This window comes from Numenius arquata, chromosome 13 (genome assembly GCF_964106895.1).
Source record: "Numenius arquata chromosome 13, bNumArq3.hap1.1, whole genome shotgun sequence".
In the NCBI taxonomy this organism is placed as follows: Eukaryota; Metazoa; Chordata; class Aves; order Charadriiformes; family Scolopacidae; genus Numenius; species Numenius arquata.
In genome coordinates this window covers 17,570,742-17,585,621 of record NC_133588.1, presented here as the reverse complement: position 1 = coordinate 17,585,621, position 14,880 = coordinate 17,570,742, and positions in this window count along the sequence as shown.

Sequence of the window (14,880 nt, the reverse complement as noted above, 5' to 3'; positions counted from 1 at the left end):
AAGTTAAGATCCTACTTGCTATTACATTTTCAGATAGTATGAGTCAGCAGCTTTATAACTGTAACCATCTGAATTTCAAATGTTAAATGTATTTTTAACACTGCTCAAGAATGCATAAGAAATTATAAGAAGGTCACCCTTTTGAAAAATTTACCCATGCATGCGTAATTTGATATATGTAACATAATCTATTGTGCGATTTTATTGTGTAAAACATAGCACAAGCTTCTTTTTTTTTCCCCACCTTTTTGCCAGCAAAGTCACTGACTAATAGTTGTATTTCAAAAGCAAAGATCTGGCTCTTTGAGAAACTTCAAACATAAAAATACAATTTTTCCTAGACGTGTACAAGGCCAGGTCTCATTCAGGCACATCTTTACTTGGAACTGTGCATCATTTCTAACTGATGGGCTTATTTGGTATCGGTTGAGGAGTGTAACTAAGAGTCTGGCCTCTCAGCAAGAAAGGAAGGAAGCCATCTGCCTATAAATTCTGGTTTTTTAATTTTTTTTTTTTCCTTGTACAATGACCTGTCAATACTAGTAGTCAGAATGTATTTGTACACATATAGCATTAAGATGTTTTCATTTATAGATGCAATAATATGTCTATAAAGACTTTTGAATCTTATTTAAGGAATAGAAAATTTACCAATAATCCTCTCTTAATAGAGCAGTCCAGTTGAAGTGGTTACTAAAGATGTTAAACCTAAAAACAAATCATATAATATTGTTTTCATATGTGATTGTTTCAGTTTTGAAATAAAGAATCTTGAATTCCTTTCACATTATTTCTTTTAGGAACCATCTAAATTTTGAACTTTGTAATCTTTGTGTATGATAGTTTTGGAATTAAAAATCTATTTTGAAACATCACTTCATGAAGTAACACAACCAAAGAAGATGACAGGAGGAAACTTGATTTAAGATACTTGAACAAATAAAGTGCGTGGTATTAAAAAAAAAAAGTGTAAAAATAAATTAGAAGCTGCTCTGACAATGGCTTTGTTATGAAGTCTTCCTCTGATGGATCTGTAAGTAAAACAGAACAAGGTCCAAGTGCTTTACATGTAGCTTGTATTTACAAAAAGTTTCATAAATGCTTCAAAAGTGGGTACTGATTTAAAACTAGGAAAGTTAACAAAATTAATAGTGTATTGAAGAGGATGCTAGGAGGCCCATTTCTTCAGAGAGAAATTGTCTGGGAATATTTATAGCGACCAAGTGAGCAGGTGAAAGGTACAGTCATTAAAATGAATTTAGATATTACACTTTTGAATGTGTGGTTTGACATAGGGCAACACAATCAATTTTCCCAGAAACAATGCAGAGGGAAGGTGTCACATTTACTGTTGAAAAACATCACTGTGCACTAAAAACCTATACGGCATTAAAAGCACTGCTTGTATTGAGCCAGGTAAATGCTTCTACTGGTGATGAAGAACAGTAAGTTATGCTACCTAGAATAAAAAACAAGTTTTTCTCCATAGGCAGAAATTGGCTTTATAAATCCATACAAAGTAGCATAGTGTTTCTCATGTTGTCAAACAGTATTGTCATAAGACTGGGCAGGGAAAGGCAAACAGCAAGACTCTCCAAATGAGGCAAGCTTTGTGACCAACAGTAAATGGTAACACTGGGATACAGCCAGCTGTTAAAAAGACATGCTCTCAAACACTAAACTGTATTATTTATGTTGATACTAACTACCAATGACAGCTTCAGAAATTGAAGATACTAAGGCAAAACTACAGAGCCGGTTTTCTTTTCAGAGCCACAGTGAAGAAGAGTGATGCAGTGTAGAAGATAATTAGGAGAGCTAAATAGTCTTGCTACAGGAAAGAGATGACTCGGGTTTTTTCAGTTGCTGAGATGATTTGGGGAATAGTATAAGTGAAAAGTTCAGGCAAAAATTCTAATTAAAAACTGGGAAATTGGATAACAAAAATATGTAATAAAAGCTGTGAAATTCAAAGATCTGGTTGAACAGAGCATATAGTTAGGTTGATAGACCAGCTGAGTATCTCCTGGGAGGCCACTTGACCTCTTTGTTGATCTGAAAAAGATTAAGGGATAAGAGGGACCAAGACTTAAGACTTTTATTGGGAATTGCTAGCAGCAGGGGAAAAAAAAATACCCTTATCAGGAAGGAACTGGGGAAATTTGGAGTGGTAGGGTGTGAAAGAGTTTATAAGGATGTTAATAGTATTAGGCACAGCATAAAGCCATGAAGTATGACTTAAGTAGGTTAATAAATACCTGTGTACTTTCCAGGTGTCACTAGGTCCAGGTATTACTAGAATGTTCTGTTGTATGAATAAGAAAACTGGGAGAATCCACATAAATTTTAATTGTAAACACAATCTGAGCAGTTAATAAGGAATGATGGGGGTGGAGGGAGGCGAAGGTGTATATATGTATAAGCCTTTTATTTTGTTGGAACAGTATGGCATTTACAAAGTGACTTGTGATCAGTATTTAGAAATGGAGATGGGCTACTTGGGAACGCAGCTAAGGGCCTCTTTATAACCACGGGAAAGTGCTGTGGAGTCTTCTCAGCAGTGAGTGAATCCTTCTTGAGAATTTTTAATGGGAATTCCCTCAAAGATGTCCCAGGAAATATTTGAAATTGTTCCTGTAAAATACTGCAACAGTTTTTTCCAATAAAATGTCTGATTCTAAAATTCAGCTGATTCTAAACTAAGAGACCAGCCAACTTTTTCCAGAGTCTTTTTTTCACATTCATTTGAAACAACTCACTTGTGGTTATGAGTAGTTTGCACAAGCAACACAAGCAAAATTTTGTTTATAGGGATGGAAACTCGTCATAAAAATGTATGAATCCTACAAAACCACCAAATTTACATACTTTGAAAATTTCCAGTAGCCGATGGTAACAAAATCATGATATTGGTAATATGGTAAGATGGTAATAAAGTTCAATATTCAAATAATATGTATGATATCAAATAATTATAAAATGGAACGAGAGATTAAGATCAGAGAACATTAATCTTAAAAAATACTAAAAAACCAACTTTCTAGTCTGGAAGGTGGGGGGAAGAGTGAAAGAAAGAAGCCTTCCATTGGGCTTGTAAAAGGTATTTTCTGGACCAGGCAGGGGCTGTCACCTATTAATGGTGTTTGAGTGAAATTTCTGCTGTTCTCAGGTTTGTTGTTAGAATGATCCATTGATGTTAGAATGACCCATTGATGTTATCTTACTTTGGCCTGAATGGATAGCTCTACTCGTTCACTTTGGCTGTCTTGCATCAGAGTCCATGCTGAAGCTAGAGGCAAGCTTTACCTCAGTCACAACACTGAGAGTGCCTGATGCCAAAGATATTTTTAATATTTCATTGACTAGAAGAGATAAGGGCATATAAGGAAATGTTTTCAGTTTAAATATGGCCACAGCTGACAGAGATAGTTCAAAACTATGTCATATTTGTAGAGCTCCTTAAGCATATAAAAGATTCTGTAAGTGCTACCTATTAACTGCTCATTTCTCCTGTTCTATTTTTAGATTGCAGAATAGCCTTCCAAAGGAAAAAGTACAAGATTTGTCACTTGAGACAGTTAAAACCATACTCTTACAATACTAGAAAACATAGCTTTGAGTTTTTATAAAGTCTTGGAAAGCCTTTCTGAAGGATGAAATTTAAAACTGACAGCCAAGAGGCTGCTTCTGTCTGGTACTTTTATATTGGCTGGCTGAGAAAGATGCCCAGAAAGCTGTAGATGTTTTCATGTTTTTGTTCTCTTACAATTATTTCTTTTACCTGTTCACTTTAAAATGTTATAGCTATAGATTGACTTAGGAAATGCAGGGAGTTCAAAGTTGAATGCATTCTGTTAATTTTAGCACTGATTTGTTTGGCATTTAGAGTAGGCTGGACATGGCAATATTTAAGTAATGAATTTATATATTACAGGAGCTTCTATACTTTTTACTCGCTTTTACAGGAAAATAATGTATCAAAAGTCTGTCTTGCTTTTTTTGTTCAGAGTTTTGAGACAGTTCTAGAGGCACAGGAGATTTAAGGCACTTCTTGATCTGATTGTTGTGACACTTCAAATCACACTACTTCATGAAAATATCTTACCAATATCCAAATACTTTTTAAGTGACTTTGTGATGTACATCCCATACTTGCTTTTTTTAATATGCAAGTTTTGATGTGGAGAAACAGGTTAGTGAGAAACAAAAGCACTTGTGTGTGTGTCCTCAGTCACAGGCTAGATGCTAACTTACAGAAATATATTTTAAAAATTTACAGTTGATTGCAAGAGAAACAGTCTTACAACACACAGAGAAATATCTGTTAGTGAAAGTACATTTAATTAGACTATATCTTCACTGAGCAATCAAACACTATGCATTGAACTGATGTCCAGCTTGTTAAATCTGTGTGCCTGTTAAAACATACACGTTGCTTACAAGTTGAACAGAATATGTAGAATGCTATTGTTGCTAAAACAATGATGGATGAATCACATAGGAACTCAATTATCTCCTATATTTCATAGATTTCTGCCTTGTATCATCAAGTCATGAATATTTGATATGCTGAGCATGCTTCATTGAAATAACTAATTACAAATGCTGTGATATATTGAAAGTACTTTACCAGAGATTTAATAGAAATATCCATTCCAAAGTAATTCAAATACAGATTGTGTGTTTGCTTTTTAAAAATTCCATCCAGTATAATAAATTTTCTACCTTAATTGCATGTTAACCTTTGAGAAATTATACCTCCGGGAAAGCCTTTCACTGGAATATACAGTTTCTGAATTCGGTGGTGGTACAGTTGCAGGTAACTGTTATGGCAAGGAAAGCATAATCTGCATTTATGATCATGGTAGATCCAGAGACTTTTTTGGTCTGTAGGTTTTTGTTTAAGACCTCAACTCCTTAAAAAGGTCCATCTAGATTAAATTCTGTGACAACATGTAACATTCACTTATGAACAGGGGGGAGACTGCCTTAACCTATGCCTGGGGCCTAAAAAGCCTGTAAATTTTCTTTGCTGGGAAGTTCTATCATGTAAAATAGTTCTTAGAGACTCCTCTAGATATCTGGCACGTTTGTTACATCGAGTTGCAGGAGGTAATTTTGTAAGGGTTAATTTTGTCAGATTTAAAATAGTTGTTTAACCTGCCACTGAAAGCTTCTGTGTTTTTGCTCTGCTATACTCCTCTTCTGCTTTTTTTTACTGTCGTGATAAAACTGACAAGGAATGTACTGGTGAGCTAATCAGCCAAGGGGATGTGGGGAAGTGATGTTGACATTAATGTGTTTTGTCCCTTCAGTCTTCCTTTCTGATCCAGTGAAAGGCACTTGCTAGGGCCTGCAGGTAAGACATGCAAGATCCAACTAGAAGCATTAATATTAGAAGGGCATGTAGGTGTGAATACTTGATTCCTTACACTTTCTCGAAGTAAATTAAAAAAAAAAAAAAAAAGGAATTAAATACATTATTCAAAACCATATCAAAAATTCTTTAAAAATATTGTAAGAAAGGGGATAAAACCCCAAAATATCATCAGTCTATTTTTACTGATACTGGTTATCCTGTGAGGACACAAAGTGAGAGATCACCCGCATATAATTACTAGGGAAGGTACATAGACATATTTAGACATAGCAACTATGGACATGTGTCAAGAGTTACAGATTGTGGAGTTTTGGGATAAGATCAGACTATTCACTCTTATTAAGTAAAGTCTAAGTAGCATTCTAAATCTTGTGGCTGCAAAGAGAAGTTCTAAAATGTGTGGAGCATTAGTGAAGTTTATCCTCAGTTTGGTAGCAGGTAAGTGAGATAGATGAACTGTTGCCATTGAAATGAGTTGCAATTCAAGCAGGCAGATGGGTGGATGGGGCTCAGCTGAAAGGGTGTTGCTGACAGAAGTTCTCATGGTTAGTGGATTTTCTGAAGTATATGCTTAAGCATCAGTATTTTTTTGTGTGTGAAAGTTAAGTCTTTTAAGAGATTTTTAGTGATAATCTCAATCCCTTCTCCATTTAAAATATGGATTAAAATGTCAGAACCAAAGTAATGCACTGACTAAAGAATCTGCAAGCATGTAGTTCTGCTGTTAATAAATATATTTAATAGTAATTATAAAGAAATCCCATTTGATTGTTGGTGGAAAGTGCCCCTATTGAAGCAAAGTATATAAAGATAAATCTGCTTGCCATGTAATTAATTCAAATTAGCAGAGCCTGTAGGTATGTGACCATGTTTCTATTGTTATATTAGACTTCTGAGAAAAATTTCATAACTCAATTAGCATTTAACCACATACCTAAAAAAAAATGAGATATTAAACATGCTATCTGTTTAATTTGCTACAAATTATTTGTTAAATAAAGATTACACACCTAAAGATTTTGTATCAGTTTTAAGTTCAAATGTTGTGCAGGTTTACTGTTACTTAATGTCATATACTTCTAAACAATTTAAATGCGATAGAAAAATACCATTTGCTATTAAAATTTAGATGACCAGAATTCTGAAAATTTGTTTTATGTGCTTTCAAAGCTTTCTGAAAATTGAGGGGCTACTTGTTGAGTAAAACCAGTCTGACATAGTATTTTGTTCAGCAGTTCCTACCAGTGCACATCTCACAAATCTACTACTACAAACCTGTAACCCTGTAGCAGTGGAATTGCAAGATTTTGCTGTTAATTTAACATTATGTACCTTGAAGTTTCAGATTTTTCAAAGATACTCCCGAAGAATTTTGCATTTGAAGAGAAAGCTTTTGAGGTGGTGCTATCTTCCTACATGTTTCAAAACTTCTCTTATCTCTGGGCAAAACTATTCTTTATGGTCTTCATTACAATTTATCACCTGTAAAAGTCCAAGTGTTTCTCCCATGCGAAATGTTTGTACTAGGTACCTGATATGCTTTGCTGTGTGAATTAGAAAGAAAAACGTAATACATTAAGAGTAGGTGAGTTGTTTAATATGCCTTTCAGGGCTGGAAATAATGTCATTCCTTTTTTCTTGGTGCAGCTATTACTTTGTTACCTAAACATGAGATGCATTGCATTCAGAAACCTTTTGTATTGATACTGTAAACAACCCAATACAGTTTTGAACTGTCCTTTGTCCCACAAAGTCATTGTACTTCTTTAGAACATTGGTTTCAGTAGCAATGTTTTGGCTCATAAAGAATTCCCCTTGAGAAAAATTTAATATCAAGGGGTTTAGAGGTAGATTTCTTTGAGGAGGACTTTAAATTACAATTCCTGACTGTAAATAAAGGAGCATATTCAAGGAATGTGTGCCATAGTTCAGACAATTATTGTGATCTGTGATTTTCAGTGACATTTCTATATATGAATTTACTACTTAATACTATAACACTTAAAATGTTTTTTATTTAAATGATCAGTCTGTACTTTTAACTGCTTAATTTTGAGGTGGTTGTGTCAAGTGTCTGCTAAATACTTATTGTCTGTGTAATAACTCTGTCCCGTAGTTAAGCTGTGATATTTATAGTATATTTTCCTACTTGTTATGATCCTGGGTGTTATTGCTCGGGAGTACCGTGAGTTATATTTCTCTGTGTCAGTTCAATAGCCTGTGACCATCTGAAGTAATTGGCATTGAGGAAGAGAACACATCTATGAGAATAAAGAAATCATAGTTGGACTTGCTTTTTTTTTTTTTTTTGGGGGGGGTGGGGAGAGAAGATAGAAATAAATCCCGTGGATGTAACCAAATAGAGTAACAGCTCTAAGAGCCATGTTCACTGAAGTGCAGTGACTGATTAATACATGTGGATATGAGATTAAATGGGGATCTGAACACTTTACAGTTAATAAAATAACGTAAAGATAAACCAAGTGGTCTGGGAAAAATATTGAATGCATTTTAAAATACAGGTTTGAATAAGTTAAATGATGTAAGTCCTGAGCAGAGTAAGTTATAAGGCTTAGTTGTATGAGCATGTTACTATTGGATAGTGAATGACTGTCTGTCTGCTGACTTGTAGTAACTGTTGAGGTATTTATTGTTTCTCCATAACAAATACAAGATAACTTACCTATATAGCAGATTCTCAATATGTGATTATAATGAGTTGACTTGAATTTGAGAAATAAGCATGAGAAAGGTAAGAAGACACAAACCTGAGTTCAAGTTAGAGAGCAGAGTTATTAGTCTAAAGCAAAATACAAATTTGGGATTGGAATGAAGATTCTTCATCTTTCATATTGGACCGTAAATAAGAGTCATACTTTATTTTGCTCAGTAGCTATTGGTACATTTTTGTGACACTGTAATCATGATCATTGTAATCACTGTGGCGTATTCCCAGTGGGATATTAAACTGGTATGGATACTGTCAGTGTGTGGTCCATTTAAGTTCTCACACCAGTTGTAGATTTACTGTATAACAAATGTTAAAGAGGCCCAATTGGCCTTCCCCTACTTCTTTCTTTGAAGCAATGAATTTTTAAATGATCCATTAAAAAAATGGAAAAGCCTATATAGTTAGAGGGGAGGTGTGCTTCTCCTTGGACTCTAGAGTAACTTATATCTTGGCAGCTAAAGCATGCTCTTAGGAACTAAGAAACACAGGATTTTTATCTCCTTTTGAAGGCGACTTTAATGAATGTCACTCATTCAAAGCTATCAAAGACGTAAGGGAGTTATTTTTGCTGCTGTGATTGAATTAGATCTGTAAGAGCTGAGTTTTCCAAATAATGAAGGTATTTCTGGGTTGGATAGTTTGGATTTGACAAAATGAATCAGTTGATCATGTCCATTCCTGACTGCAGGAGACCTCTGGCGATGCAGTTTTCCCATCTCTAAAATGAAATATGTTTATGTACTGAAATGGCAAGTTCATCAAGAAAGTTTGTCAATAGTCAAGTAATTCCAGTATTTTTTTAAAGCATGTAACACAAAACCGAAACTGATGTGGGATAAAGGGGGAGGGAAGAGGAGGGAGAAGAAGGTTGAACCATCATTTTTACAATAAAAGAGAAGGGGTCTCTTGCTGAATCATTTTATTGTTTCTAGGAGGGACATAAAGTAAGTTATTTACAAATATTTGCAGATCAAAAACCAAGATACGGTTATTTCTATCAGAAGTAGATTAGCTGTGTGCCCTGTCCCTGGGAAAAGGTAATTTCCATTGGCCTGAAATGCTTTGTACCTTCCCCAGGAAGTTTCATGAGGAAAAGATGACTGTTGTAGCCTGGTGAGGTTTATTAAATAATCTTGTCACTCAGATGCTGTGTTGGTCCCCTGGGGAGGATGAAAGAAAGCTTTCAAATCTCTAATCACTGTGCTTTAGGCTCACCTGGGAAGTAGGGTGAACGGATCTTAGACTTTGTTTTCATGAGTGTTCCATCAGTTTTATTCAAACTGGAATTGCTTGAGCAAAAGAGATCAATACATGCCAGAATGTAATGCAGCCGAACTGGCACACTTGCTCAAGACTTGGAAACCTACATTGAAGACTTAGCTCTTAATTAGGCAGAGAGAAGGCTTAAACTTGAAATGTTTTGCTTCAAAGCTAAACTAAACCCACTCATCCTTCCTCATAACTTGTTGCAAGCATTATATCCCACAACATTCACTGTATCCTATCCAGCAAGATACTAAATTTATGGATCCTATATTGACTTCTGCCGAAGTCGAGAAGTTCAATTATTTAGCTAATTGAAACATCTCTATTTTGCCATTCTCTGATTGTGTCAGAACAATAAAGTTCATTAAAGCGACAAAGAAAGCCTTTTGAAAAGGGAACATAAGAATAAATGAAAAAGATCTGGCAGACTGTGCATGATTTGGTTTAAAGGCCAGATTCTTTTGATAACAAGGGGTTTTTAAAGCACTGGATTGTGTTTTCCCTCTTTGCCCTTTCCCACTGTTTTACGTGATAGTTGGTAATAGCACCTTCCTAACGCGCTTTTGCAGCTTCATGGGTATTAAGTTCCTAGTCTTGAGATCTACAGATGTTTTTGTTTGCAGTTATCTCAAAAATGGAGTGCAGGATTCCAGTTTGAGTTGCCTCTGTGAAGGTTTTTAGTTTACTGTCAGCTGCTTCAGTAAATGTTAGACAAGTTTAAAGTCAAAACAGTAATGTTATTTTAACTGAAGCAAAATTAATTTTTAATTAGGAAATTGCATAAAACAACCAGCTGAGCAACAGTGGAAATGTAGAGTATCTGTCATTATTCCTGTGTTAGCTTTGTTGTTGCTTACAGGGTGTTTTTTTGAGATACTTCTGTTCTATGGGTCACTAGAGATCCTGGGTGGGAGAACTCCACCACTGTCTTCCAGAGCAGGATTCTGTTCCAGAACTGTTTTCTTCTTTTAATGCCTGGAGATTCTCTAGTTGCAATTCAATGTTAGCAGAGATTTAAGGCATAATGTCACAAGAAGTTCTTTGTTTTCTAATATGTGGGACAGCTTTGTGCTTTGTCTTTTGCAGACTTCTTTTATATGAGACTGGTAATGAAACATTTCTAAAATTTGAGAAGAAATTTCTTTAACTAGAGAAGGATGTTGGTGTGTGAAAAGCCTTTACCAGTGGTAGTTTTATTTACTGCCTCAGGCAGTAAGTAGAATTGCAGTTATACATTTATTTCTCTAATGGTTTGCATGCCACATACTGGAAAAGCCGTCTCAACAGAGAGAAGTGGGAAGAGGGAGTCGACATCCTAGAGTAGTTTCTTCTCCTTTTGCTGGTATTTAAAGAAAGTTCTGATTGCACAGTAATATGTGCTGGGCCCCTGTGTCACAATAAAATTTCAACTGTAATGTTACATGTTTGTTCTGTGCTTTGTTTTTTTACCCCATAAATATGGTTGGCTTATCTTTGGGTGTAACTCATGAGTGGACTCCCCCCTCCTGCCTGAGACACGTGCTGTGGCAGCAGGAAGCACACAGACCGCTGTGCGTTGCCAGTGGCTTGTTGCACTATGTGTCATTTTCTTTCTGGTGATAGAAGAAACCAGTGCATCAACAGCTTATTAATAACAGATTTTTTTGTGCATGTGTACAATAACTTTTGTTTTCCTAATTTCAGAGAAATATATCCTGAAAATGAAAATCATCTTAACTTTAATGAAAAGACTGAGTGTGTGTTATAAAACAGTGCTTCATCCTTTTATTTGTAGGATCCTGGGTTGTTGCAAAGTTGCTGTTCTCATTTTGGGGGGGAGTTTGTTTTAAAAGGGCGGTACTGTGTACTCACTATACAAAGACAATATTATTGAGTCAAGTGGGCTGTAGAAATTAGATCATATCACCTGAAATAGTTTAATTTTCAGTTGTTTTCTCGGTATTGATTTTCTTTTTCTTTTTTTCTTCCCCCTTTATATTTCCTCAAGCAAAAAAAGGCTGACAGAACAGAAAGCAAACTTCTGACAAAATGTTAAAGAATTCCCTTTACTAATAGAATAACATATAGGCTTTGTTTATAAAAAAAAAAGAAAAAAGTGAAAGAAATTAGACTTAATCAAAAGCATCATTTAAATTCTTTGAAAATTGTTTTGAAAAAAACACCAGTGTAGTAATATTATTTTCCTTCCATTTCTGTTGTCTTTTTGAAGTTGTTAGATGCGCTAGTAGTAGAAAGGAAGAAATACAATATAATGAAGTTATGCTTAACTACTTAGAGTGCAAGCAAAGAGGAACTTCTTTTGTAAGTTAGAAGGCATGCACTGAGGATTTTTATGTAGAAACTGAATTCTCAGTAGCAAAAATCACTATTGTGTTTTGTAGACTTCAGTAGAGAGCTAATTTATGTTCTCACCCATACATATTTTAAACCACTGAGAATACAGATTTTCTGTAATACTTTTATTTTACCTCACTTTTTTTTCTTTCTCAAGGGTTGCCATTTTTACCTTTCCTCCTCCTATTTCTCATGTTGTGTGTTTCCCAGTTTTCTTCTGCCCTATTTTCAGCCTAGCTTTCCACCCCTTATCTCTTCTGTCAGCTGTATTCTTCTTTGTCTACATTCCAAACTGTAATGCTTTTGTATTTTTAATACTGTGTGAACTCTTCAATACACTGTTACATAGTGGTGTGAAGCAATACAGAGGTCGTGATGGAATAAAAGATATTAGTAACATTTAGTGTTTCCCAGACAAGTGCCGATCAAATTGTAACAATGAAAGTTGCAAAAATGGAGAATAATTCCTGTTTGAATTGGTGTGATGTCACTTACTGTTAATGGTAAAATAACTACCTGTGTCAATGCTTACTTTCAATCAGAGAAGTCTTTTAACTAGTTGTATTACAGCTATGTTGTACTGCTTTTCCTGGGTTTTCTTGGCTCCAGTATGTTGTATTGTAAGCAGTTCTTGTGAAATCCGTAGAGCAGAAGCAGGTGGTACTCATTGTAAATAATAGACAAAAATTTGGTGCTTTATGTGACAAAAATAGAGTATACCTTTATATATGTACTTGTCAATTCTTACATATAAGGCTGTAATCTCATTTTTCACTCCAAAAATAGTAAGCTTTTGTCCATATGTAGAAGTACATATATGTGTATAAGTACTTTATAATTAGTTCTGCATATTGGGCTGTGATTGTTAGGAATATTAGCCAGCTCCATAAGGAATTTGGCAACCTTCTGGAGATTTTGCCTCAAAAGCACACAGGAGTCAGGATCATAGGTAAGTCTAATGCCATGCACATAATATACACATTCCTACCTTGGATACATGATCCTAAAATCAACTCCGGAGTTTTCCTGAGCATGGCTGATTCTTTTTTCTTATTTCAGTTTCTATATATCATATTGACCATTCATTTCTTCTTTTTTATTTTAGTGAACCTTAAAATTGCAGAGCTTAACAGTGTCTCAAAATCTGTCTCTTTCTAGACAGAACCAATAAGGATTCTGACTAAAAATCAGTTCTTTTTTGTTCTTAATTCAGTGACATATAAATTGAAGGTAACCAGGGAAACCAAGAGCTTGCTATCCTTATATACTTTGCAGAGCACTCTCTGGAAATAGAGTATTCTCCGATCTGTCATGATCAGTGTTCTTTGAGAATACAATATATGAAAATAATCTTAACACACTTAAAAAGCAGGAAGACAGAATCCTCTTAATGTGAAAGTAATGATAAGTAAATGATAAGTAATGATAAGTAAAACTTATCATTTTGTTATGAATTTACTGGGGGCACTAGGAAATCACTAGGTTTCAAGGAAAATGCTAAATGCACAGTAGACTTGTGTATCACATTCAGGTTTTTGATAAGTATCACGGGTGCTTGGAGATACAGATGCAATTAAGAATGTTTTTCAGTAGGAATCAGTTGTACCTCTAGACTTAGATGCACTAAGGAATTTGCACTGTGTGTTTCCTCACCCCTGTGTAGTTGTAGGCTTTACACATGTGATCCAAGATGTGCAGACACTTTACTTTTTTCCTAGTACACGGAGCTGTAGAGCAGAATCTACTTCCATTCTCTCCTTAATTTAGCCAGGCAGAAACTAGGGGCAAGTATGACCATTTGGCATCTTGATGTGGAAGGCATGATAGATACACAAAATAGTTTCCTGTAAAAAGTAGTGTTGCTTGACTTCATGTCCCTGGGATGTTTTGTGGTTATAGCAGACATCAGATCCTCCTGGGGGAGGTATAGGTGTGTTCTCAATGGAGGCAGGTGTTGACAAAGGGTTAATTGTAATAAAATGTAGCAGTTCTTCAATATAATAAGTTTAAATATTTACTATATGAGAATCATAGACGTAAAGGCAGTGTACTCATGCTTAGATAATGGTCTCTGATATGTTAGCTCTGAATTGCAACAAATCCGTACTGTAAAACTGGTGGTAGAAGACTAAATCTTTAACTACTTTTAGAAATAAGCTGTTTCTTTTATACATTATTCTTGAAGGGCCAGAGGGCTTTCTTCATGGTGGACTTCAGAAATGTCCTTCATTGCTACTGTACTGAGAGGAATGCTACCTATACAAGGTAATTTCTAGGATTTGACATTTAGAATAACTTTTCCATCACTGTGCTACTAGCAGATATGCACTGTACGGTCTCTAAAATTAATTATGAATCCTATGAAGATATTTGGAAAATGTTTCAAAACAAATTAAAAATTAATGGCAAACAAAGTCGGATTTCTTTTGTGGCTTGCATTCTTTCACCTGCAGATAACTAAAAACCCTCCAAGACAGCAAGCATTAGGTTCTAATTTGGAGTGACTTATTGAAGGAAAATAATTACTAAACCTCTAATGATCTTTTTTGACAACTCCCTGATTCTTCCAAGTTGTTGGTAAGAGCTGCATCGAGCTTGCTGAGAGCCCTGGCTCTCACCTGAGTAATTCAAAGTAATGTGTGGCCTGAGATCATTTAGAAGAAATTATAATTTTAAGAGCACATCTAGAGATGGTTGTATTTTTTTTTTTTTTTCTTGCAGCATGTGGTAGAATCACAGCTTCTGGTTCTGTCATTCATATTCTGTTGCATCAGTTGCCCAACAGCCATAAAGAATAAGCCGGATAAGATTTTTTATATAACAATATAAAAATAGCAGTGAGTCCTACACGTATTGTACTTGAAAGAAACAGGCCAAATACAACCCAGTGATTCAGTTCATTGTTTATATGTCAGCATGTGGTAATCAATGTCAAAAATATACCAAACAAGAGCTTTTTAATCCTTCACTTTAAAATGCCTTTGCTTGATTTTGAAAATAAAAAATAAGAGGTTGAAAAGGGTCTATGAAGTTAATTTCCCACGTGTAATTGCTATAAATTATGACAGCAGCATTTAGGAAACACGTTTTTTCATTTATCTAATATTATTGAAACACCACCTTCTAGAGTCTTCCTAGCTTTGTCCATGTTTAATAGATGAGCTTGCGC